Raw genomic sequence first — 24783 nt, 5'->3', positions numbered from 1 at the left:
TGGAGTTTCTTCAGTCTGGCAGCATATGACAAATTTTGGAGTCCCTTTATCCTTTTGGTGAGGAACTTTTGGGGTCTCTCCAATTGCTGCGGGTGTCGGGTGAGATACATCCCGAATGGGGCATTGTACTCGATCATTGGTCTGATAAGTGAAGAGTACAGGGGAACAATGACCTCACTTGATCTGGATGTGAATCCCTTCATGATCAGGTGGGCAATGTAGAAGGTCTTTCTAACCACTTTAGCAATGTGAGTGTCAAAAGAAAGGCCACTGTCAACCTGGGTCCCCAGGTCCCTGATAACCTCTTCTGTGCTTAATGGATTGCCAACTATATGGTAGCTTGGGGTTACCTTGTTTTTCCCGAAGGGTGACTATACATTTTTTGGCATTTAACCTCAGGCCATGGCTCTGGCACCAGTTATCAGTTTCCGTGAGACCCCTCTGAAGGATATCTGTGTCCGATGTACTTTCCACTATGGCGCCCAGTTTGCAGTCATCTGCAAACTTTGTCAGCCATAGTCCCCCTATGTTTGCCTGTACTTCTGAGAAGTAGATGCCGAACAACAGGGGGCCAAGGACTGAGCCCTGTGGGACCCCACTTGTGACCGGCTTGGAGTCTGACATGGCGCCAGTAACTCTAACCCTGTGGGTTCTGTCCTTTAGCCAGTTTGCAACCCATCTTGTGACATATGGGTTTACATTTAAGCTGGTAAGTTTCTCTATAATACCCGAGTGGGGTATTGTGTCGAAAGCTTTGCGAGGTCTAGGTAGGCTGTATGGACTGCCTTTCCTCATCAATGGCCTTGGTGACTGTTTCAAGAAGTCGACCAAGTTCAAAAGGCATGATCTGCCCTTGACAAAGCCAAACTGGGTCGGGTCCAATGTCTGCAAGTCCCTATGTCTTTGTTTATGAGTTCCATTATGATCCTCTCCATAGCTTTGCAGACCAGGCTTGTTAAGCGTATGGGGGTAATTTCCAGGGTCCGTAGAGGTACCGCTTTGTGGAGTGGGACCACAGTTGCCGTCGCCACTCCTTGGGCACGTATCCTGTGGTAAGGCTAAGATTAAACAGCTGCCTTATATGCGGGTTTAGTTCCTCGTTGAGTTCGTGTAGCACACAGCCGGGGACACCATCCGGTCTCATTGATGCTGTGTTTCTAGCTTTAGAGAGAGCAGCTTTCACCTGCGCATTAGAGATGTCTGGGAGGCTACACTCCGCTGGGATAGTTATCTCTCCTTGAGGGGGGTGAAGTTTGCACTGAACCTGTCTGCCAGTATGTTGGCAATGTCTGTGGGTTCAGTGATTTTTGTATCATTTTGGACTAATTCTGCGCATATCTGGGAGTTTCCACCCAGGTTTCTAACATAGCTGAAGAAGGCCTTATGATTGTCTTTTGAATCTATTGCAATTTTTCTCTCAAATTTGGCCTTGGATGATTTTATGAGTGCTCGTATTTTTTTACTAATAATGATCAAGGGTGTCTTTATGGATTTTGCTCTATCATGTAACAGCTTTCTCCTCTTATTGTAAAGTTTGTTTATGGCTGGGGTCCACCAGACTGGACGTTTGCCCTTGGTGGAAAGAGTCTTGGTTTTATTAGGGATTGCCTGATCCATGCAGTCCTGGAGGTGTTCGTAGAAGGCATTTGTAAGGGCTTCCACAGCTTGGGTTGTGGTTTCCACTGGCTTGGGGGCCTTGAAGGATACCACAACAGTCTTGAGTAGTGTGAAGTTTGCTTTAGAGAAGTTCTTCACTGTGGTCTTTTTTGTTTGGGGTGGGGGCAGGATGTGGATTTCCAGTGAGATAAGTTTGTGATCTGATCTCACCAATGAGGGATATACTTCCAGTGTGGAGCATTTTGTCCCCATGTTTGTGATGATGAGATCTAGTATATTTTCTCCTCTTGTGGGAACGGTGACTAGTTATTCCATGGCATTTGAATTTATGAACTCCAGGAACCTTTGGGCTAGAAAGTTGGGGCTTGAGTAATGTTCCCAGTCTATATTCGGGTAGTTGAAGTCACCCAATATAATGGTGTTTGGAGATACATTTATACTCTCCAGTGTCTTCAGGAAGGCTGTGTCCCGCATTACAGCAATACATCAAATTCCTTATTAGACTGAATCCTAATATCATACTAATGCAAATTCACCACCACAGGTACAATGTCAAAACTCTTTCAGTGATTCTCTCAATTTGTACAACCGGTCATCTCATACATCCACTTAAAGTGATTTGGTCATGATTGTGGGTGCATCGCGGTACCTAGTGAGTTAAGTGCCATGATGCATTTGCATCATTCTTATTTTGTATTTATTTGGGCTGATACATTTTTTTTAAATAAAAAGCTTCATAAACTTTTTAACAAACCATGGCTCAAATAAATCTTGAGTGGTCCAAACTGATGTCATTGTAAGCAGAGCGAGCACTCCGTCCACAGACTTTAAATGGGTGCACCTCTGCACATGAGTGTCAGTCTGCTCTTTAAAGTCTATGAACACACTTCATGCTTTCACTACCACAATATCACTGAGGTTAAAGTTTACTTTAAAGCTCAGTGGCATTGTCATAGGGAAAGTGCTGATATAAAAAAGCTTTTCTACAAAGCAAAATCAACTGCCAGACACCCTTTCCAAAGCTGCAAGAATGTTCGGCACATTGTGTATTATCTGGTGTACTGCAAAGGTAGGAAATTCTTCATCGCTTTAAATAGCATGTTTATAAAACAACACGCAACCTGTCCAAGTTTAACCCAGATTTATTCATTACTACTCTGTGATCTACCAATTGGAAAATCCACCCCTCAGATAATGATGATGTAAATAGATTCAACAAAATTTCCTAAATACTCTAAACAGCCTTGCACATCCATGAAGGAAGAGACTAAACAAAAATAATGCAATCTGTCTCTCAAGAAGAGTAGAATGCATAATGTAGGGTAGAGAAAAATCATGACAAGAATGGCAAAAATATTAAACACCACAATAACGCAAATATTTTAGAATGCTGTGCAACCATACTAAAAACACATAAATCAAGACAAAAAAAAAACTATACTATAACAACATTCAGAACACTAGTAAACATAACACTAAAAAATTGATTATCCATTAAAGTAATCTTACTCTAGCCAAGGAAAATGTACAGACAAATCCTGTAATTTTGAAATCTCTCCTGACTGAAGGAACAGAGTTTTCCAAGACAGGAATTTTAGATTTGCAGAGGGAGTTGTTTTTTGAAGGCTGGCTGAGTCTCTAAAATAAATCATTGAGATGTAGACTTAGGAGAAAAGTGCTTTTAAGAATGACTTTACAGACTTTCAGAGAGGCTAATGTTAACGAGTCAGTTCCTTGTGAAAATGAAAAACTGCAGAAAAACAAATATTGGCTAACAGTAACTAAGGCCAGAGTCACAAATATATGAAAGACACTCTAGAGTAGGAGTTAATTCTGAGCAGTGAAAGACCTTTTGCCACTGTTCAAATGGAGAACAGTCCATTAATTTTTATGTGTTTTCCTTGTTCCAGGCAGTCTACAGAAGAGAAGAAACTATGTGGCTGGTGTAGGTAACATAATCCACGTGACAAGTATGTTAAGTCTCATGGTTGGCTTCAGACACAGAAGCTTGTCCAGAAAAATTAAGCCAAGGCACTCAGAAACAAAACTTGCTGGGGCCAAACAGTAGCTATTAGAACGACTCTGGCCTTGAACATCTTGAACTTTTCCAGAAACCCTTGGGATAAGGGGAACTATGGGAAATGTGTAAAGGAGACCTAGAGGCCACTTCTGGCTGACAGCATCTATGAGAATACCTTCTGAGGGAAGAATAAGGGAAAGCATGTTAATATATTTGTTGTTGGTCAGGGATGCAAGCAGGTTGCAACAAGGCTTTCACAGTGACAGAACAAGTTTGGGCTACTGTTACAATGACAGACCACTCCTAGGGCATCAAAAGACAACAGCACAGCCTGTCCACTAGCATACTGGCTTGTCTGGGAATATGGCTGGCTATGAGAAAGTGACAGATCACAAAGGTACACTGCCAAACTCTCATGGCCTTTTAACAAAGCATAAGCAATGGGTCTTCCTTTGCTTGTTAATGTTACCATATCACGGCCATGTTGTCAGTATGGATGGGAAGTGCACCTTGGGGTTATGAAGTCTTGAAACGCCTTGAAGGAGAAAAGGAATTCCCTCATTTTTAGGACACTAATGTGCAGTGGGAACTCTGTATGTGACCATCCCCTCAGACTGTCTGTTCTTGGTAACATTTCTCACACTACAGCAGCATCTGTGGTAAAAGTAATCTAGTAGGGAGCTTGAGAGCGTATGCCCAGAGACAAGCTAGCCTTAAAACTCCACTGCCCAATATGATCTAAGGATTTCCTAAAGATTCTGACTATGAAGTTCAATGGATGGTGAAGCTAATTCCACTGAATTCTGTGCCCACTGTAATACCCTTAGTGTGATAACTGTCATTAGGTGACATATACATGGACAATGGCATGTATATGTCATCTAATGATGATGGCATATACGTGGACGATGACATTCAGCATACGGTTCTGAGACAAAAGGATAATGGAACACAATGACTCTTAAGAATCTGAGAACCCACCAACTGAAGAAGAGGGATTTTGTCTGGAAGAAGAATGGCTTGACAAGCCACAGTATCCTTAATAATCATTTATTTGTTAAACTAATATGCCCAATGGACACACAGCTCCTTTCCAGAGATAACCTGAGAGGAATGTCTAGTTAAGTGACTTTCTCAAGGTTACACAGGAGGCAAATGAGGACTCAAAGAATCAAACCTTGTATCACAGAAACTACACCTCCCAACCTTAGCCTCTGCAGCAAGTGCCAGAACAAACTGTTGTCTTGCTTTTGGATGATCATGGCAGGACTCAAACCTACAACCTTCTGATATGAAGTCAGACAACTTATCCACTTGGCCACATGGCCAACTTTACCTCCAATGAATATGATGGACTTTGTGGGTATCAGTTGGGACTTTAGAGCTCTCTGTGATTTTCAAGAAGTGGAACAGAGACAGAAGGTTGTCTCTGGAGGTAAGAATACTGTCCGTAGTGGTAGCTACCAGGAACCAATTGGCTAGGCATGGGAATGTTCCGGCCCTTTGCAGCCTTAGAAATGCTACCACAACTGCCATTAGGGCTGAGTCAAGACTAATTGGAAGAAACTGGTAAATACTTGAGCCCATGTAAAAGCATAAAAGCCCCCTGAGACTCCTTTGCAATTTTGTATGTGCAGGCAAGCATCTCACAAGTCCAAATAGTACATACAGTCTGTTTCTTGCAGCCACGAAAGGGTGGATTGCACCAGTACTACGCAAAGGGGTTATTTTGGGATGTACTGGTTTAGGCAGCTGAAATCTAATATAGACACAAGGTCTTTGGTCTTCTTCTTCTTCTTCAGTACCAAAAATAATGTGGAGTAAAAGCCTAGACTTTCAACTTCCTGGATGGCCATTTCCTGCATAATGCTTTAGGCCTTCTTTCTTGCCACAAAGCTTTGACAGGATGTTGGACAGGGGAAGAGGTTGCTGTCTGGCTTGAGAGGAAGGAAACTGTGCACCTCTGGATATAATTGTACTCTCCCACCTCTCATGCATAACGGTCATCAGTAAGCACAGATGTTGAACAAGCAAACCACAACTAACTCCACAGTACAGCAGACAGGTAAACTCTCAGGGAGTAAACTCGGTCTCTGGAAGAGGGACTACAGTAACACGGACTATTCCTATGAGGTTGGCTATTCTGGAAACTTGTCATGGCTTCTACTGCCCTTTCCAGTACCTCCTATTATAATAATTATGTTGGCCACAGTAGAAAAATATCTGGCATGGATTCCACTGCATCCCAGAAAAGGTGTGATGAGGAAGTTGGAATTTATTGCCATCGCTGATGAGAGATTTTGCCTTCTAGATCCTGCTTTTCAACTTTTGCTTTTACTGCTTTTCTGAACAGCAGAGTTCCACTGAATGGGCCATCAAAGAAATTGGCTTTAATGTTATCTGCAAAGTCAGAAAGATAGAGCCAGGCATGATGCATAAGAGCTGTGCCAGCCCCTGCTTCCCTTCTGCTCCATTTTCTGTACTGCCAGCTAAATGATGAGATTTGAAATGGAGCATATGACTGTCATCTGAAAGAAATGATTCTTCTTGATGGCACTCTCTAACAAACTTCACAGTCTTACGTTTACATTTGCCATGTCCCTCTGGAATCTCAGTATGTTTGCTGCCCTCAATGTGAACATGGCAGATTAGCAAATACATTTTCCAAAGCAATCCAGGAATGGACAGATGGACTGCAAGACTCTGAAGGCTGACAGCCTTTTTTATGGCAGCTGCACCCACTACAAAGCCTACTTCTAAGATGGAAGCAAAACCAGTCCAGTCCTTGGAATGGTGGCATATCTTATTTGGCTTCTTTGATACAGAAGCTACCATATCTAGGTTAAATTTGTGCCATAAGCTGAACCACCTTGATTGGTGGTGAGACCATGCATGACATTAATTTGGGAATGAAAAAAACCTTCTTCAGGATAAGCCATGATGGACAGGGGGACTCAAGGGTCCATGTTGTCTTGACCTTGACCATTTTGAGTATTTTCCTCAAACTCAATGTCCTCAGGGGTTCATGTTGTCTTGACCTTGACCATTTCGAGTATTTTCCTCAAACTCAATGTCCTCACATGGAAGTGCTGGGGATTTATTCTGTATGTCCTCATCCACATCTGGGGTGGAAGACTAGAAGGTGAAATAACATGCTTTTTCTTCCACTCATAGTTCAGTGGCTGATTCTGATGGGGAGGGGGTGGGGCAGCAAAGATGAATCTATATCTGCAGACACTGGTTTAAATCATGGGGTAGGAGTCCTGATCCATGTCTCCTATGTAACAAGAGATGGATTGCCATCAGTGATGTCATCTGGGGTAACATGGAGCCTATGGACACAAGCCAAGTTGGAAGGGGTACAAGCAGAGACGTCTACGGTACAGCCACTGACCACTGATATCGAACTATACTGTGTAGCTGTCAAGACCAGGATTGAGGGATCAATGACCAAACAAGTCTCAAAGGTAAACTGCTAGTACCTCTAGTGTCACTGACATAGACATCAAGAATCTTGATGTCAAGAATTAAAAAGTGAAACCCAGGGATGGACTGGTCAGAAGACACCAGTAAATTAACTTTTGAGACTGACAGTAAAGGGTAACACTGACAGCACTGGCACTGATGAGGATGTGAGCTCTGACTTCAAATATGGGACTGCAACCAACCCTGAAAGGTTCACTAATGCCGATCCAGACATTGACAGGGTGATCCTCAGCTTAATCGAAACTCGGACCTGCAGAGGTACAGCAAGAGAAACCTGGGTCCAGCAGCTAAAAAATCAGGCAGGGAAGGAGCTCTACTCACCTCCACATTAGAGAGAGGCTGGAGACCACATCTGCTGCACAGACAAGAAGGCTTGCCACATTTTATTAATAATCAAGGTCTAGCATGGAGTGCCAAGATGTGACTGATCCCACAAAGTGATGTCTGGGGTTCTGTCACAGACAAGAAGGCTTGCCACATTTTATTAATAATCAAGGTCTAGGATGGAGTGCCAAGATGTGACTGATCCCACCAAGTGAGGTCTAGGGTTCTGTAATTTAACAAGTACAGAAACTACTGAAGCAGTACTGCTGGGTCTAGTGCCAGGGAGCTGTTTTGACAAAGGAAGCATAGATGGAATAGGGTAGAGAACCCTGGATTTGGCTTTTTAGTGGTAAAGAAAGTTATGGCACTGAAGATGCAGGCTTCTTTTTAGGACTATATTGCTGTGGCAGAAACAGCACAGAAAGCCTAGGAAGTCACAGAGACCATGTTAACATGATCTTTTCAAGGTTGAGATAATAGTGCCCATCTTTTAACATCACAGGTTTAAAGGAGGTGCACATTTTACAACCCTCTGTGATATCTGCTTTTCCTACGCATTTTAAACATTTGCTATGCCTGTCTAGGGGAGAATCGTCTCCACGTATTTAAATTTCTTTAACTTTTTGAAGAAAAAAGGCACAGTAGTCATGAGAATAGAAACCTGGATGGAACTGCCCCATCTAACTTGGGCTACACACTAAATAAAGTAGCACAGCAAATCCAAACAGTCTGGATTCTGTAGTAAAAAATCGGTAAAGAAAAAAACGGCCACAGAAGTATCATGAAGCTGAGGATAGTGCTAGGAAAACTGAAATATTTCTCACAAGAAAATAAAAAACTGGAATGGACTGACCTTCAAAGAAGGAAAACTCTTGACAAAAAGAGACAACTGAATAAACAAAAAACAACACAGACCAAACACAGAGAACTGTTTATAAAACTTTAATTAAAAAGAGACAACTTTAATAAATACTAACTAGTGAGAGAAATAAGCAATAGGAAAAAAATAATAAGGAAATAAGGGATGTTTCTAATAAGGCAGGTGACTCTGAAGTATAGCTGAAGAGATCTGGAGAAAGTTCACATGCAAAACAGCACTCTGGGTAACAATGGAGAGGTTTAGTAACTTGGGAAAGTTTCATCCACTGGGCTGAGTAAGTCCTGCCAGTCACAGTCCCTAAAGATAAACAGGACAAATTCCAATCTCAGACTGAAAAATTCTCCACTCCAAGAATATCAGTTTGTTAATTGTTTGCCTTTGTAGAGTCTTTTGAGTTTTCTGGAAGATAAGGTATGGGTCTAGTTATAAACTTGGATGTGTGAATATTTCGGTGCTTTCTAACACCCCCCCCAACTGCTGGCTTGAAAAGCAGAATTTTGGGGACAGACACAGTTTTGCTGGATTCTGAAAAGCACAGCTTTATTTTTTGCAGTTTTTTATCAGCTAGCCAGAAAGTTACCTTAATGACACTCGGTAAAGATTTAAGATCGACATATTACTAGGTAGTCAGTGTATAATAAAACTGGTAAGGATGCGATGCCTGCTATGAGCTCGTGTATGAAGAAAAATGTCAACAGCACAAATCCCTAACTAACCCCTTTATGTAATGGAATAGGGCTGGAGGTAGAAGTGCCAATCTTAACCCTGACGCTCTCTTTTGATAAGAATTAAAACTAGTACGCTGGAGCTCAAACCTATGGCTAAGAAGAAATTATTGACAAGGAGAAAGTTACTGTCAGCTGTCTGTCGGGTGCCAGGATCCACCACATAATGCACTCAGGTCATTCCACAACAAGTACAAATATGACTCTGTCATTGTCCATGTTGGTGTGAATGACCTGAGATGTACCTCCCTGGACTACATGAAAAGAGACATGGAGGAGCTCTCTGATCTTGTAGCCCAGGCAGGTATGACCCTAGCCCTGAGTAGCATCCTGCCATCACCCAGAATGATACCACAGTACAAGGACAAAATGATTGACTTTAACAATTGGCTAAGCTTCTGGTGTCATTCTAAGGGGATCCAGTATCTGCCTGGGATGACATGATCAACAGACCACGATGCTTTGCCAGAGATGGCCTGCAACTGTCTCCCTTGGGATTCCCGGATACTGGATAAGGCTCTTGCCACCCCTATAGTGCCTTTTTTCGTCAAGGTTCAAATGCCAAATTCACCACCTTAATAGGTACAAGCAAGCAAAACCTGAGGGTAATGCTACTCAATGCTAGAAGTCTAAACCTCAAAATGCATTCACTCGAGGCACTCCTTAAAATGGAGAACATCGACATCTGTGCAGTGACAGAGACCAGGTTCAAGGCTCCAGAGAGCATCCCTGCATTATCAGGCTATAATTCATACCACACCTTTCGGCCACCTAACCTGAACCGAAACACTAAAGGTAGAGGCGTGTCCGTATTCATTAAGGATATCCACACGTCCAGGCTAGTTGCTCAGCATAATGCATCTGAGATAATCCAAGTGCAACTAACTCTGGGCAAGACTACAATTCAAATTGTAACTTTCTACAGATCCCCCACCATGCCCCAGGATTCCCACTCCTCATTTCTTGATACACTGGAAAATATTAGGGTACAACCCAACACCCTAATAATGGGTGATTTCAACTACCCCACCATTAAATGGGAAAACTACTCATGTACCAACTCTTTTTCTCAATGTTTTCTGGAATTCATAAATTCCAATGCCTTGGATCAACTTATCCACACCCCCACAAGGGTCAGCAATATCCTAGACCTGGTCATTACCAACACGGGCAACCAGTGTTTTACACCAGAGGTCAATTCCTCATTGGTAAGCTAATCACCCTAGACATCCACATCCCGCTCCCACCCCCCATTAGGGAAACCACTGTAAAAAATTTCTCAAGAGCCAACTTCACACTTCTTAAGACAGAAGTGGCAAACTTCACGACACCCATGCAGACGGACAATAGAGGTACGACTGCTGAATCCTACACAAATGCACTTTATAAGTACTTACACGAGTACATGGATCGTGCCATCCCTAACAGAACCTCCAAAAAAAGGAAGCCAATCTGGTGGTCCCCTGCCATAAACAAACTCTACAACAGAAGAAAGAAACTGTTGCAAAAAAGAGTAAAATCCCATGATTGGAGGAACTCCCTGGTCAGCCTCAGTAAGAAGCTGAGATCCCGCATAAAATCCTCCAAAGCAAGTTATGAAAACAAAATCGCCACTGATTCTAAAGACAACCACAAAGCATTCTATAGCTATGTCAAGAATCTCAATGGCAACATTCAGATCTGCTCTGAGTTATAGTACAATGGTACTAAATATACAGAACCAACTGATATTGCCAACATCCTGGCAGATAGGTTCAGTGCTAACTTTACCCCCTAAAGGGCCCATCTCTATACTGGAAGAATGCAAAGTTCCTGTAATCATGGCTGCACAGGTAGAAACCACACTCTCCAAAGCCAAGAACACAGCATCCATGGGACCTGACAACATCCCAGGCTGCGTTCTACATGAACTGCAGAATGTGCTGGCACCCCACCTAAGCACCATGTTCAATCATAACCTCACCTCAGGCTTTCTGCCCACTGAATGGTGCACAGCAACGGTTATCCCACTCCGCAAAGGGGGAGCCACTACAGACCCCGGGAACTACCGTCCCATTAGCCTAACGAGTCTGGTCTGCAAGGCCATGGAACGTATCATCATGGATCTTATAAACAAAGACATTGGTAATCTCCAAACTCTGGACCCCACCCAGTTCGGGTTTGTAAAAGAAATATCATGTCTCCTAAACCTGATAGACTTCTTTGAAGCAGTCACCAAAACCGTAGATGAGGGTAAGGTGGTTCACACAGCCTATCTAGATCTCGCCAAGGCTTTTGACACCATCCCCCACTCTTGAATTATAAACTCACTAAACTAGGTATAAATCCCTATGTCACAAGATGGGTTTCCAGCTGGCTCACTGACAGAACCCACACTGTGAAAGTAGCAGACTCCAAATCCGACTTCAGACCAGTGACAAGTGGAGTACCACAGGGTTCAGTCCTGGGTCCTCTCCTGTTTGGTATCTACTTTTCTGAAGTACAGGCTAACACAGAAGGTCTTTGGCTAATGAAGTTCGCAGATGACTGCAAACTAGGAGCCATAATCGAAACTCCTAACGATGTGGACATCCTACAAAAGGGCCTCACGGAGGCAGATGCCTGGTGTTAAAGCCATGCCATCAAGCTCAATGCCAAAAAGTGCGTTGTCATCCCCTTTGGTAAAAACTATGTACCCATGAACTACCACATAGGTGGTAGTCTACTTAACACCGAAAGTGTGATAACAGACCTTGGGACACAGGTGGACAGTAGTTTCTCCTTTGATAATCACATTGCCACAGTAGTCAGGAAATCCTTCTACGTGGCACACCTCATCACAAAAGGTTTCTCATCCAGGAAAAAAGAGGTCACTGTTCCCCTCTACTCGTCACTCATTAGACCAATTATAGAGTACAATGTCCCTTTTGGTATGTACCTCACAAGACATTACAACAACTGGAAAGGCCACAGAAATACCTCACAAAGAGGATTACCGGCCTCAAAAAGATGCCCTATGCAGACTGTCTCAAGAAACTCCAGCCTTACTTTGTCGCATATCGCCTACTCAAAGGTGATCTCTGCCTAACATACAAAGCTATGTCAAACCCAGAACTGTTGGACATGCTCCACTTAAAGAAATCCCAATCCCTCCGAGCTATACGCTCTAGGGACCTAAACCTTGTCACTACAATCTACAATAAACGGAACATGCTGGAGGGATAGATTCCTGTCCCAGAGACTTCTCATACTCTGGAACAAACTACCTATCTATTTCAAATAAAGCTCCTCATTAGCACTCTTCAAGAAAAATCTTTATGAGTGAATGGGAAATAGGAAATTCACCCCAGGGATCACCTCTGTGGCTCTGCTCGACAGAGGCACAGGAAAATAATTTTCTTGGGTGGCGAAAGCCAGGGTACCTTTTTGGCTAGGCTTATATAGGCCCTAGGGCCAATAGTCTAGTACCTACCTATTAACCTATGAACAATTACATGGTCAACCAAGTTGAAGCCCTTAGTGAGGTCATTTAAGACTGCTTCCATCAGACTGCCTTGATCCATGCTAATTAGGATTTCATCTTTGGGACTCCACATTGCTGCTGATGTTTCTTCTCATCCAGAATCCATACTAGTGTCTGTTAAGGAGGTTATACTGCTTAATGTAAATTGAGAACTGAGTACAGACAGGATTCTAAAGCATTTTGCCCAAGGTGGAGGGGGGCTGAGATAGGTCTGAGTTCTGAAGGTGAATGTCTGGTTATTTTGGGAACAGGTAAAAAAATGTTAAGCAGCAGGGGCTGGTTAAATATATATTGTGCAGGTATTCTTTACATAAACAGATAAACAAAGATTTAGGCTGTCTGCCCCAGTAGATGCAGATGATGGGATTTTTACCTAAAATTTTGCCTCTTTATCCCTCAGGTACATTTAAAATAATTCATTGATCCTAAAATATAAAGGTAATGAAAACTGATCTAAAATTGCTGTCCCACTTTGGCTGACACACTACTGGCAGGTAGTGCAGAGGATTAAGGCTCTGATCTCTAAATGAGCTGCTTCCTGTAGTTCAGGGTACAGGTTTTGATTCCTTCCACCTTTATTTGTTTATCATGTGACTGAGCAAGTCACTTAACCAGACATTTCTCCCAGATCATTTCCCAAAGAGGACATTTGTGCCCAGTGGTTTTACCCAGTTAACAAATAGCTAAACTAAAAAAAGTAACAGAAAGTAGAATTGTGTACGTTGAACTTACCTTAACCGTACGTGTTCCAGTGATCACTGCTGCAGTAGTCTAGCTATACAGGTTATATCCTGCCATGAATCTGGCAGGATATATAACCTACAATGCTAAGGCTACTGCAGCAGTGATCAATATGATGAATATTGGGTGATTAAGGAGTATAAAGAAATCACAGGGAACAGAGTATGGAGACATGACTGAGGTTGCTATAACAGTTCATATGCTTAACCATGGTGAAGACCAAAAAAAAAGTCTAAGTAAAAAAAAAATGCTGTACTATAATGTGACTATCATTAGTGATGAAGATTTGATTACTGAAATAGATCTACTTATTGAAATCTGATTTGGGCTTTCTTGGATGACGTGCCATTTTGAACAAAACTAGCCCACTTTTATTTAATTCTGCTAGGGTGGAAAAAAATGAAAGTTATGTAGTTAGCATAATACTAGATATATGTCATCTTTTTTTCTGTCCATGTCTTCTAATGCATTATATTGGATCCAATCATATCTGACATTGGCAACTATTTAGGCTTTTGGATCCAGGGCTCAGGCTCCTCCCTTCTACCCATAATTTCCTTATGTTCCTACAGTACCTTAGATCAAGTCTGCCTGCCTACACACTAGACATATCTTTACTTTCTAAAAAAAAAAAAAAAAGGGAAAGAGGGACACCAAAGGAAAAAAAAAGGACACAGTGCAAGACTGTAAGCAAGACAAGACTCTGGACAGGTCCAAAATGTTCAATCGAGAGTCACACATGTGACAGTTTGGCAAAGGGGACAGAGGGAGGGAAAGTTGAGACTGACATTAGAAGACAACACAGCTTTAGCATTATGGTAAGTATATAACTTTTGTATTCAATATCGTCTTTTCTGTCTACCTCAACTAATGGTACAGTGCTACCAGCTACTAAAAATCCCAGGGATGTCTCATGGAAGGATATTCCAGAGGATGGTGGAGCCAAAGGACACATGGGATATAGACTGTAGGTCCAGCTTATAATGGGAAATAAAAGTATGAACAGTAGACCAAGTTAGCTACAGCACAAATATCATCTCTTTGCACTCTGCATACAAAGCTGCAGATGATGTGACGGTGTTAGCAGAGTGAGCTATAGGTTTTTGAGGCAAAGATAGTCCCTTTAATTTTTACACAAAAGTAATACAACCAGACAGCCACCTGGATAGTGTGTCTCTGAAAACACCATCTCCCAATCTGACCCTGTAAAAGGAAACAAAGAGCCGATGAGTCTTCCTTAAATTTTTGGTGTGATGCAAATAAAATCTCAACTGCTGATGAACATCCTGCAAATGTAATACATATTCTCCTAAGTTCAAAAAATTAGAGAACAATGTCTAGTTGATGGTCTAATTCATGGCAGTGTCTGAAGCCACTTTAGGAAGAAAATTAACATTGATTCGAAGATAAAAACTATCATTATGAAAAAATCACATAAGATGGCTATCATGATATGGCTTGTAGTTCTGAAGTCCTTCTAGTTGAGGTAATCACCACCAGGAAAATAGTCTTCCAGGACAGAAACTTGAGTTCCACTGTAGCTGCCAGTTAAAAGGGAGGTCTAGTCAAGGCCTGGTGCAAAAGACTAAAGTTCCAAGGAGGGTCTGGGTCTCACAGCATTGGTCTAAGAAAAAAAATCCCTTGTAAAAAGGCCTAAGACAATTTCAGCAAAGTAACACATGAAAATTAGAAATGGCTGCCAGGTGGACCTTGATGGTAGAAAAACTCACACCTTCATAGAACAAACCAGCCAAGAAATCCAAAATGGAAGGTAAAGGTGTTGACAAAGGATCTAGATCTTACGAGGAAGCCTAAATTGTAATCTTTTTCCACTAATTTCTACAGACTTTTCTGATGGCTGGTTTCTGAGAAGAAGACATGATGTGGAGTACAGAAGAAGCAAGCCTGGTATTTCTGACCATCAGCAGAATTGAAAAAACAAAGGGGTTAGGTTCAGGGCTTTAATCTCTAGATGAGACTGGCTGGGCAGGAAAGAAACGTCTGCGAGAGGCTCCAGCACCAAGAGAGAGAGAGAATGTTTCAGATGAGGCCAAAGAAAGGGGAACCATATCTGATGAGGCCAAAAGGGTGCAATGAGGATCACTTACACCTGGCATGAAATCAAGCCAACTGTGGGTCAGATCATCCCTCATTGACTCTTCCTCCTGAGGAATCAGGGCAAAGTAGTTGTTGCAATTGTTATCAACAGGGGTTGCAAAAAGATCACAGCAAGGCTGGCCCAATCAGCTGAAAATATGAGTAGTCACTGAGTGATTCAGAGACCACTCATGAGGCAGAAGAATGGATCTGCTCAATTTTCCCACTAATACATCAGATTTTCCCTGGATACGAAATGCCACAAGAAAAACTGGGAAGATATTGTTCACTGCCACACAATCTTGGCTTCTTAACATAATGGATATGAACAGGTTCCCCCTTGCTTGTTGATGTATGAGACTAGCTACATATTGTCCATTTGAATGCCACCCTGGAACAAGAGTCCTAGAATGGCTGCAATGCTAGCAGACTAGCATTATCTCCAGCAAACTGATATGAGGTTTGGCCTCTGTAGATGTAAGACTAGCCTTGGGCTGTTTTCCCTCTTAAATGCCACCACCCCCTAAGCACAGAAGCATCTATGGTTACTGTGGCAATGGGGAGTGGATGATGAAGTGATGACCTAAAACAACGAGTGGGGGAAGTCAACCACTAACGAATATGATTTCTGCATATCCTTGTTAGACTGACAGGAAACTGCTGCTGATAGGGCATGGATCACTGGACTGAGAAAGTCCACTGCAACACCCTCATGTGGAAAGATCTAGCATGGGAGTCAGAAGCTGAGAATTCCAAAGCAACCTCAAACTCAATTGACAACTCTTGTCTTTCAGCTTGAGCTGACATGGAGGGACAGGGATGCATATCGGTCTCAAAAGGGTACTCAACAGGGGTCCCCAATACACCCTCAGTCATTTGAAGGGACTGCAAAAGTGTCTTCTGGTCTTCAACAATCACAAGTCTGGATGGACTGGCCAATGGCAAAGCTGTGTTTGCCACCTTCAAATGCTTTGGATGCTTCTCCTGGCACTTTCAAGAGGGGTGAAAATCAGAACACCTGTCGGACACCATAGTGCATGAGGATCTCTGACACCCACTTTCTTTTTCTAAAAACTGAACAAAGGATTTGGTCCTATGTCAGACACTGATTTTGTTAAAGTGAGCATAGTCAGGACAGATAGGTATGTCATGCTCTGGGCCTAATCAAAACAAACAAACCATATGAAAATCCCAATGTGGAATCTATTTTTCCATAATCAAGACAAGTATTTGTTCTAGAACTCATCTAAATGAAGCAGATAATAAAATAAAGATTCCCTAATATGGCACTTAGCTTTTTGACAAACTCTGTTTTTTTGGACCAATTGACGCAGTCTATGGATGTGGATGCTTTGGGCTCTGACAGCAAGAAAGAGCTGTAAGATGGCACTGGCCAGTGAGTCTTATACCTAGATGTCCTGATGTCAGGTACTGGACATGTGCCAAACCGGAAGGAGGGCTTCAAATCTCTGGAAATCAAGCCAGCCAAGGGTGTCCATATCAAAAATAACCCACAGTGTTATTATTATTATTATTATTACTGTAACAGTGAAACATGATGATTATCAGCTTCTATTACCCCCCCCCCAAAACAGCATATGATGTAGGGCAGGAGGGAACAGAAGGGCTTAGTCTGGAAGATGAGTTACAATCTCCTTAGAAGGAGGAATTTCTTCACACTGCCATTTGTATCCTAGATGAATCATATTTAGAACGGTTTGTAAAATGGCGATTCTGACCTTCTGAGAGGAATCCCTTTTTCCTTTATGTAGTTGTTCTGCCTTGTTTGACTGTCCTTTGTTATTGGGGGGGTGTCAGCTTTCTTTTTATAAACTCCCTGCCATTGTTTTTAAAACCAAAATTCTGTTGAGACTGTTTATTTTACTGACATGTCAGTAAAAAACCCTTTAAAATTTAGAGAATGAGGACTAAAAAGGCTGAGGGATTCCTTGAATCATCTTACCTCTCTCATCATACTTTCTGAATAACCTTTACAGCAGAGGGACCAAAAACTAAATCTCTAGACCAAGGAGAATTCAAAATCTCATTTCAACATATTTTGTGGGGGTCTGAGAATGTAGCCAAGCAACCCTCTTCAAAATAGTACCAGTGGCAACAGCCCTGGATGCAGAATCTACAGGGTCATAAACACATTTCAAACAATGAGTAGTGACCTGAGGAAATGGAAGAAATTAAACCACATAAAGCAGATTTTTCCTCACAAGAGGAAATGGCAGCTAAAACATTCCTCATACGATCACCGTCTGTCAAGATAAACGTATCAATAGCTTTACCATCCTTATCAGAAAGAGAAGGATTGGAATTAACAAAATGCTAGGCAGCAAATGGATTAACTAGACCTTTGTCTGCTGTGTCAGGTCTGGGATTAGTGTACAAAAGCTTGAAACACTGAGGAACTTTGTACATTCTATCTGCTTTCTTACAGGCTGTGACAAACATATCCTCAAATGCTGACAGTACTGGGGGTGGGTAAGGGTTCTTGAAACTCCAGTTGTAGCAAATCATACTATTTTCTAAGGGACTGTGAAACCTCAACATTCTCCCACTGAAAACACTGGTATATTCTGTAAATAGTCTCGGAGAAAGAGAATCCCTCACAGGGAACATCAGAAACCATATTCTCCTCAGAATCTGAATCAGAAGCATGAGGAGGAAAAAATGTATCTGTTCCTTCATATTTTCCTTTAGACTCCAAATCTTGAACCTCTTTGGGAAAAAAGGAATCTCTTTTCTTTTATCAGAAATCACCTTTCAAGAAGGGTCAATAGGCTGTAGAACACCACAAGCCAAGAACAAAAAATTACTCTTCTAGAGAGAAACTGGCACAGGAGAAGCTACATGTTTATTTTTCTGTTTCTTTATGACAATAAAGTTAGGGCAAACAGACCTAGTACTGCCAGCAACAGCTTATCCGTGGATTGGCAAAACATTCTGACTAAGCAGAGGCACACTCCCTGCCCCTTCTCTCATGATCGACAAGAGTGGCTCTCCATTGCCCACTGAGATGACCCCAACAGCCACAGAGGATGTGGCTAACCCTCAGTCCATGGTGGCTATATGGACAACATCTGAGGGATCAAAGGAAAAAGATCTGTGTCTGAGGAACCAGCTTTGGCCACAGCAGAGTCACCCAACTGTGGCAAATGTCAAAGGCTGTTTAGTTAGCTTTTTCTTTTTGAAGCTGGAAGAAGGACCAATAGGGGGACCAGTTAATGGTATCATGGTCAAACTGAAAAAAAAAAATACTTGTTTCCCACGGAAGTGTAGCAGCGATAGCTGACAAAACAGGAAAGTATCAAAAAAAGCAACTTTTTCCCAGAAAGAAAAAAACACAGTAAAAAGCAGTTTAAAAGCTTACTCCAGGACCAAAATGTAAAATAACTTCGTTTCTCCACAGAAAAAAGTGGTTTTAAACAACTTTTAAGAAACATTTTACCCCAAAAGTAAAAAGTGGGCTCCTGTTTCAAAAGTACACGAAAGTCATGAGGCAGTCAAGGAAAATAATTTTTTTCTAGCTTAAAACTACTTACTTTTCCAAGAAAGTTAATTCAAGCAACTTTAAAAACAACGAGGAAGGTTTTTCCTCAAAAGAAATCCCGAGGTTTGGTGTCAAGTCTGTGCAGTACCATTTCTGGATCCACAGCTGCTGCAGTCATTGGAAGTGGGTAGTAAGGGCATTTGTAGTACTAGAATGCAAGATGCCATGAAGCTGTATTTGCTTGAAGGACCAGAGCTGCTATCAAGTGAGATATACGAGTAACTGCTTTGTTTGCGCCTGTTCACAGATGCCATCTCTGTAACAGAATTCACAGGCACACAAAATGTCTGCCCTGGCCCAGTTGTGTAAGTGCTGAGCAACCTAGAGGCACCACATTTCGCTAAAAGAAATACCTAGTACCTTAAAATCCATATTTCAGGAGGGAGATGTTGTAACTTGTCTGAATCTGTAGATCTCGAACGCTTATAGCCGAAATAAGAGTACATTCTGAAGATATGACATAAGAAAGCATTGCAGGACAGAGAACTTTTGTGAAATGCAGATAGATAGAGATAAACCCAAAGGGCTGGCAAGAGAACTGATAATGAGAAGTACCGAATGCCTCTCTCAGAACTGGGCCTTGTAATGATAACCTAGTGATGTGAAGACTTTGAGAGTTGAGGGTGATAAAAAGTGTGTTCCAATCTCAGCCTAGGATAGGAGCAAGTTGCTGTTATGTTGGGAGATCTTGAAAAAAGGCCTAGGTAGGTAATGTGGCCTGGAGGACAACCAGAATTGGCCCAAAGCCTTTGGTAAAATGTACTAGGATTGCAAAAGCGAACTTAGGGACCCTTCTTGAGGAGGAGGACCACCTGATTGCCTCCAAGTGGGAAAAAGCAAAATGCTCCTGAGCCTCAGCCTTTATTATTGCTGACAATCACTTTGTCCTGGGTTGAAAGGAGCCAAAGTTTTGTTTGAAAAGTCCAAAACCTTATCCTCCTATATCCAAAACCATTTGTCCCAGTGACCAAAGCAGGGTTTTGGTAGAAAGGAATGTCCCTAAACTGTGAGGAGCTGCAAGCAAAAAAGGGTTGCTCTGCCAGGTCAGGTCTACTTCCGCAAGCTTGATTAAGAACCCCCTCCAGGAGGACCTCAGAGAGAAAGGCAGGCCCTGGGTCTGAAAGAGGCCTGAAAGAACCCTGAGCTCTACCACGCCTAGACACACCATAGACCTGCTGCAAGACTGATACTCCCAACCAGGAATGACCATCCTAAGCCCACATGAAATCCTACACCTGCTGTACCTGTAAAAATCCCTTTTTCACCCGGATAGACTTAAGAGGATCTTCAATCTTTTTCGCCAACTGAAAGAGAAGTAGGACCATCTGTACTCAGGACGTCATCAGTGATCCAAAAAACATTGAAAGACACAATCTGCATGAATAACTGAACCTGCCAGGAACAAGAGGACCAAAACTGAAGCTGTGAAAGCAGCCTGCAAAATCGAAACCACACTTGCCACCTGCATGAGAATCCTCCTGAAGCTGATCCACTCTATGAACTCATCTATACCAGCCTCACACCTGAACCTTCAGAATTAGTATCCACATAGCGATAGAAATTGGTAAAAAGTTCTGCAATTTGCAGCATATGAAATTGGTAGCTCGTACACTCATGTAGAACGTTGTTCAGAATATACACCTATCTAATGCTCTAGAATCTTTATCAAAGGAACTGGATTATTAGCCACAGCCACAGAATAACCCTACACCTTCGGACCTTTGAATAATCTTGCTCAAGAACTCTTGTACATGCTTCTGTATTACTTCTGAACCTTCTGGAGGGCAGGATGGCAACAGCAGGGGAGGGAGGCAAGAATCAGGATTACATCCATTCAGAAAACTAAGCAACAAGGGACAGCTAACAGGCCTAACAGCTAAGAAAACAAAAGGCACAAACCCAAAAATTCCTCTCTTGAAATCAGAATCTGAAAAAACCTGAAATGTTCCAATGTGGAATCTAAAGTCTCAGAAATGAAAAAAAAGAAAAAGGAGGAGGAGAACAGAGGGGACAGAGTCCTCTCTCAATAGGAAGAATGAAAGGGAAGGGGCGAATTTCTTCAATCAGATCAGGAATCAGAATCAGAATGAATGATCCTCTCTCCCTCCAAACCTCTGCCCTCACCCTGGCCTCACTGAAAGGAGACATAGAACCCTCAAAGCTGTCTGTCAGTCCTCTGCCATAAATGATGCTGCAGAGCTGAGAGGAAGCTACTTAATAACAAGACAAGGTTTGGACAAGTAAAGGTTAGCAGCAGCTAACAGCCTGGAAGTAGAGAAGTAGAAATAACCTTTTAGAAGATAGAAACTACAGACAATTGAGAAGCAGCACCCTGCTTGGCTAAACTCCTGAGAGGCCCAACTCTGCAAAGTAAAGGTTCCCTCTGGGATTCAGCCAACCAGCTATTGATCAGGCCACAGATTCAAGGCTCAGAGAGGCTCACCCGGAACGGATTTTACTCGCCCTCGTTTAGGAATCAGTTTAGATTCTTTACGTTTTTAGCGGATTTAGATGCCGGCGGTGAGAATCCAAGCAGAAGGCATGTTATAGTTACAACAAGCCTGCATCAAGCCTGGCACAATTAAAGCTTAATTTAATGGATAAGCAGTAAATCTAGCACAAACACGCCGCCCCACCTCAGTGGAATACAGAAAGAACAAGAATCCCGAGAATGAATGGTATTCAGGGTTCAAACAAAATTATTAACTTTTTTGACTATCCGGATAACTCATCTAAGAAAAAGAAAAAAATTTGACAAAGGTATCCAGGTACTTAATAGGTGGTCTGATCTGAACTTCGAAAAAAAATGAGTCAACGACGTAATCTGCACTTGCAACGCGCTGCTTCGCTGCGACCACAACGCAAGAAAGATTGAGTGGATATGGCGTCGTCATGCGCTATACCACTACTACGTACCAGCTCTTGCTCCAGCTGACCCGACCCCCAGCCAGACTAGCTCTTGCATTCGCCGAGAGAGGACAGCGGACTACCCACAGGTTATGACTGCAGCAATGTGAGACGAAGAACATCTAATCTGCCAAGTAATGGAACTGCATTAACTGACTATAGATCCTCAAAAGCCCGCACAGGAGAAGTCTTCTTGGTGGCAGGAAAGTTCTGTAGGGTTTGGCACCCAAACCTGTCTTTCTAGTCAGCTAAGCTCGAGCTAAGTAATGGTTTGGACACATGGAAAGTGCTCAGAAGCTTTGAAAGTTGGCCAGATACTACATTCTATGCAGGATATAACCCATATAGCCCAGGCTCCTGTGATTAATATGAAGATTATCATGTAGTTATTTAGAAAATAAGGTAAATCATTAATTAGAGTTGACTTTAGTGTCCAATTTCTCAGGTATGCAATGCCTTTGATCTGTCTCCATGAGAAATATACGATTTTCATGTCTGCATGACTTTCCATTAAACATTTAGGTCAGCATAATGCAATAATGTATTATGACTCTAAGCACTGTGAGACAAAAAAACTTTCTGTGGAAAGGGAGCATACGTTAATTACTCATCAAGGACTGTACCAGTATACACTTAACATGCCACACTGCTGTGGGCAGACTACAGTGGGTTGTGAAACGAAGTATCAAAGGAGGAAAAACATTTAGATGATAAAAACTTCTTATCCTAGCAGAAACTCTATAAATAATATAATTAATGTCACTAGAAAAAAGTAAGTCTAAAGGACCACTGGTACATTATCAAAAGGAAATGCAATAGAAAGGGAAAAGCAATTTAAATGAGAAAAATATAACAGTGATAGGTGCTACAGAGCTTTAAAAACTAATAGCCTGCAAGAGAAAGCTTCCTGAAAAGACAGACAGCAGAAATATAAACTTTTATTACAACAGATTACTAAAAATTGAAAGAACACATTTTATTTATTTAAAAAAGAATGAAATGTAAGGCAGATCTCCACATACCAAACATAATTAGCTATTATCCAACAAAGCAGGATACAGCACATCCTGCTTTGTTGTACGGACCAGAACAAATCATACCCCCCCTCAAAAAAAAATGTAATTAAAAGTGAAAACTCTGAAGCTTTTATTCCATCATAAGGGATGTAACTCTTGTAATGTCATATAAAATGTAAAATGATTTCTTCAAGTGAGATATAACTCTTGCAATGTTATATGAAATAAAATCTTTTTTAAGACGTCTGCATCTTAAATAAATTATAATTTTATAAATTAAGTATTAAGTGTTAACTAATTCAAATGCTGTACAAATAGGCTGTGGTTTTCTGTCACTACTCACCCCCTTGAGGACAGGGTTACAGCTGAAGTACCAGAAGTGCTTGCCCTCATGTTGCTGCAATAAATGGTACAAGTTAGTACATGTTTTTTGTTTTTTGTATTTTTATGTATATTAGTCCATCTGTGCTAATTATATGAGCTGCAATTTTACCCATGCAGTGCACCGGAATACGCTTGCCAAATATATACATTTTGGCAAGAATTGTTTGCCAAAATATAATTTAGTAGATCATGCATAAGTACAACTGTGTGAGATGCCTCACCATAAAAATAGATCTTTGATGGAAAAATTCCTATAATGGTATCTATAGCACACAGACTTGTAAACAGTAGTGCCAATTGTACATTACCAGTTTTTTTCTCACCAACAGAATATCCCACTGTCCACAGCCAACATACATATGTCATGTTGAAGCTACAGCAGGGTCAGAAAGCACAAACATCATTTCATTTACAGAACCTTGAGCACATCTTCAATATTTCTAGCAAGAAGCCCTGAGTGCAATTATAGCAAAAAAGCACAACTGGGTGAGGTAGACATAGCTATTTGGGCAGTAATACAGAGGATTATGAGCGGGTCAATGATCATAGCCTGCTTAATATGTGTGCGAGACATGAATGCCAAGAACTGCAAGGAATTCATCTAGAGAATGAAGCTCAAGAGGTGAATTTTGGCATCAATGTGAAGAACACATAATAATGAGTTATGATCCGGAGACTCAATCATAATGCTTTGTAGTGCATGAAGCTTTATCTGCTTCATGTACTACTAGTTACAGAAGAAAAAGAATTATTAACTGTTTTGCCAGCTTTTAAAGCTGTAAAGCACTTAGTATGTGATGTCAGAAAGACAGTGTAAGATTATGTTGTTATAAAATGTCAGGGACACACTACTGTCACACACAGCATGCAGAAACAAATCTGATTTTATTCAAAGAGTGTACCACAACTCAAAAAAAAAAATGCCGCCAAGAGTACTAGCAAGACAGAATTTAATGAAACATCATACTGAGCACGTTCACCCAACAGTTATCCGGGCTTCATCAGAGTACTGGCAGGTCTAACTGCCTAGATCGATACCCAATCTTAACAAATGAAGCAGGTGGTGGTTAACATTTGTTAAGACTGGGTCTCGCTGCATAGAACTGCTTAACTGATGTGTCTCTTTCCAGATATCGTTGCATAATCACTGCACTCCATGCATAATAATAATAATAATAATAATAATAATAATACCTATTGGTTAACCAGGTCAGCCCCAATGAACACTCAGTTCCTTTTCAAGGGGCACCTGAGCACAATGTCTGGTTAAGTGACTTGCTCAAGGTCACACAGTAGACAAATGAAGGTTAAAAGAATAAAACCTTGTAGCACACAGCAAGTAGTTTATGATATATGGCCTTTCTAGCTACAGAAAGTATCACACAGCAGTTCTGCTTCAACAGTTCTCTTAATTGCAAGCCAGTGCTGGTCCCCTATGCCAGTGTACATCGATGCTGGCTGGCACCAGTCCCCTACAGAGACATTCAACTCAACTCTTCTGAGTAAAATTCCTGATGATACTCAC

General features: G+C 41.7%; 1 protein-coding gene across 1 annotated transcript in view; it reads right to left on the bottom strand.

Moving 5' to 3' along the window:
- Positions 1-24783, bottom strand: part of TMEM269 (transmembrane protein 269) — a 713721-nt gene that overhangs the window by 131905 nt on the left and 557033 nt on the right. The window lies entirely within an intron of this gene.

Source organism: Protopterus annectens, chromosome 2.part1 (assembly GCF_019279795.1).
Source record: "Protopterus annectens isolate FY-2018-M chromosome 2.part1, PAN1.0, whole genome shotgun sequence".
Taxonomy (NCBI): Eukaryota; Metazoa; Chordata; order Ceratodontiformes; family Protopteridae; genus Protopterus; species Protopterus annectens.
This window is presented reverse-complemented; position numbering and strand designations above follow the sequence as displayed.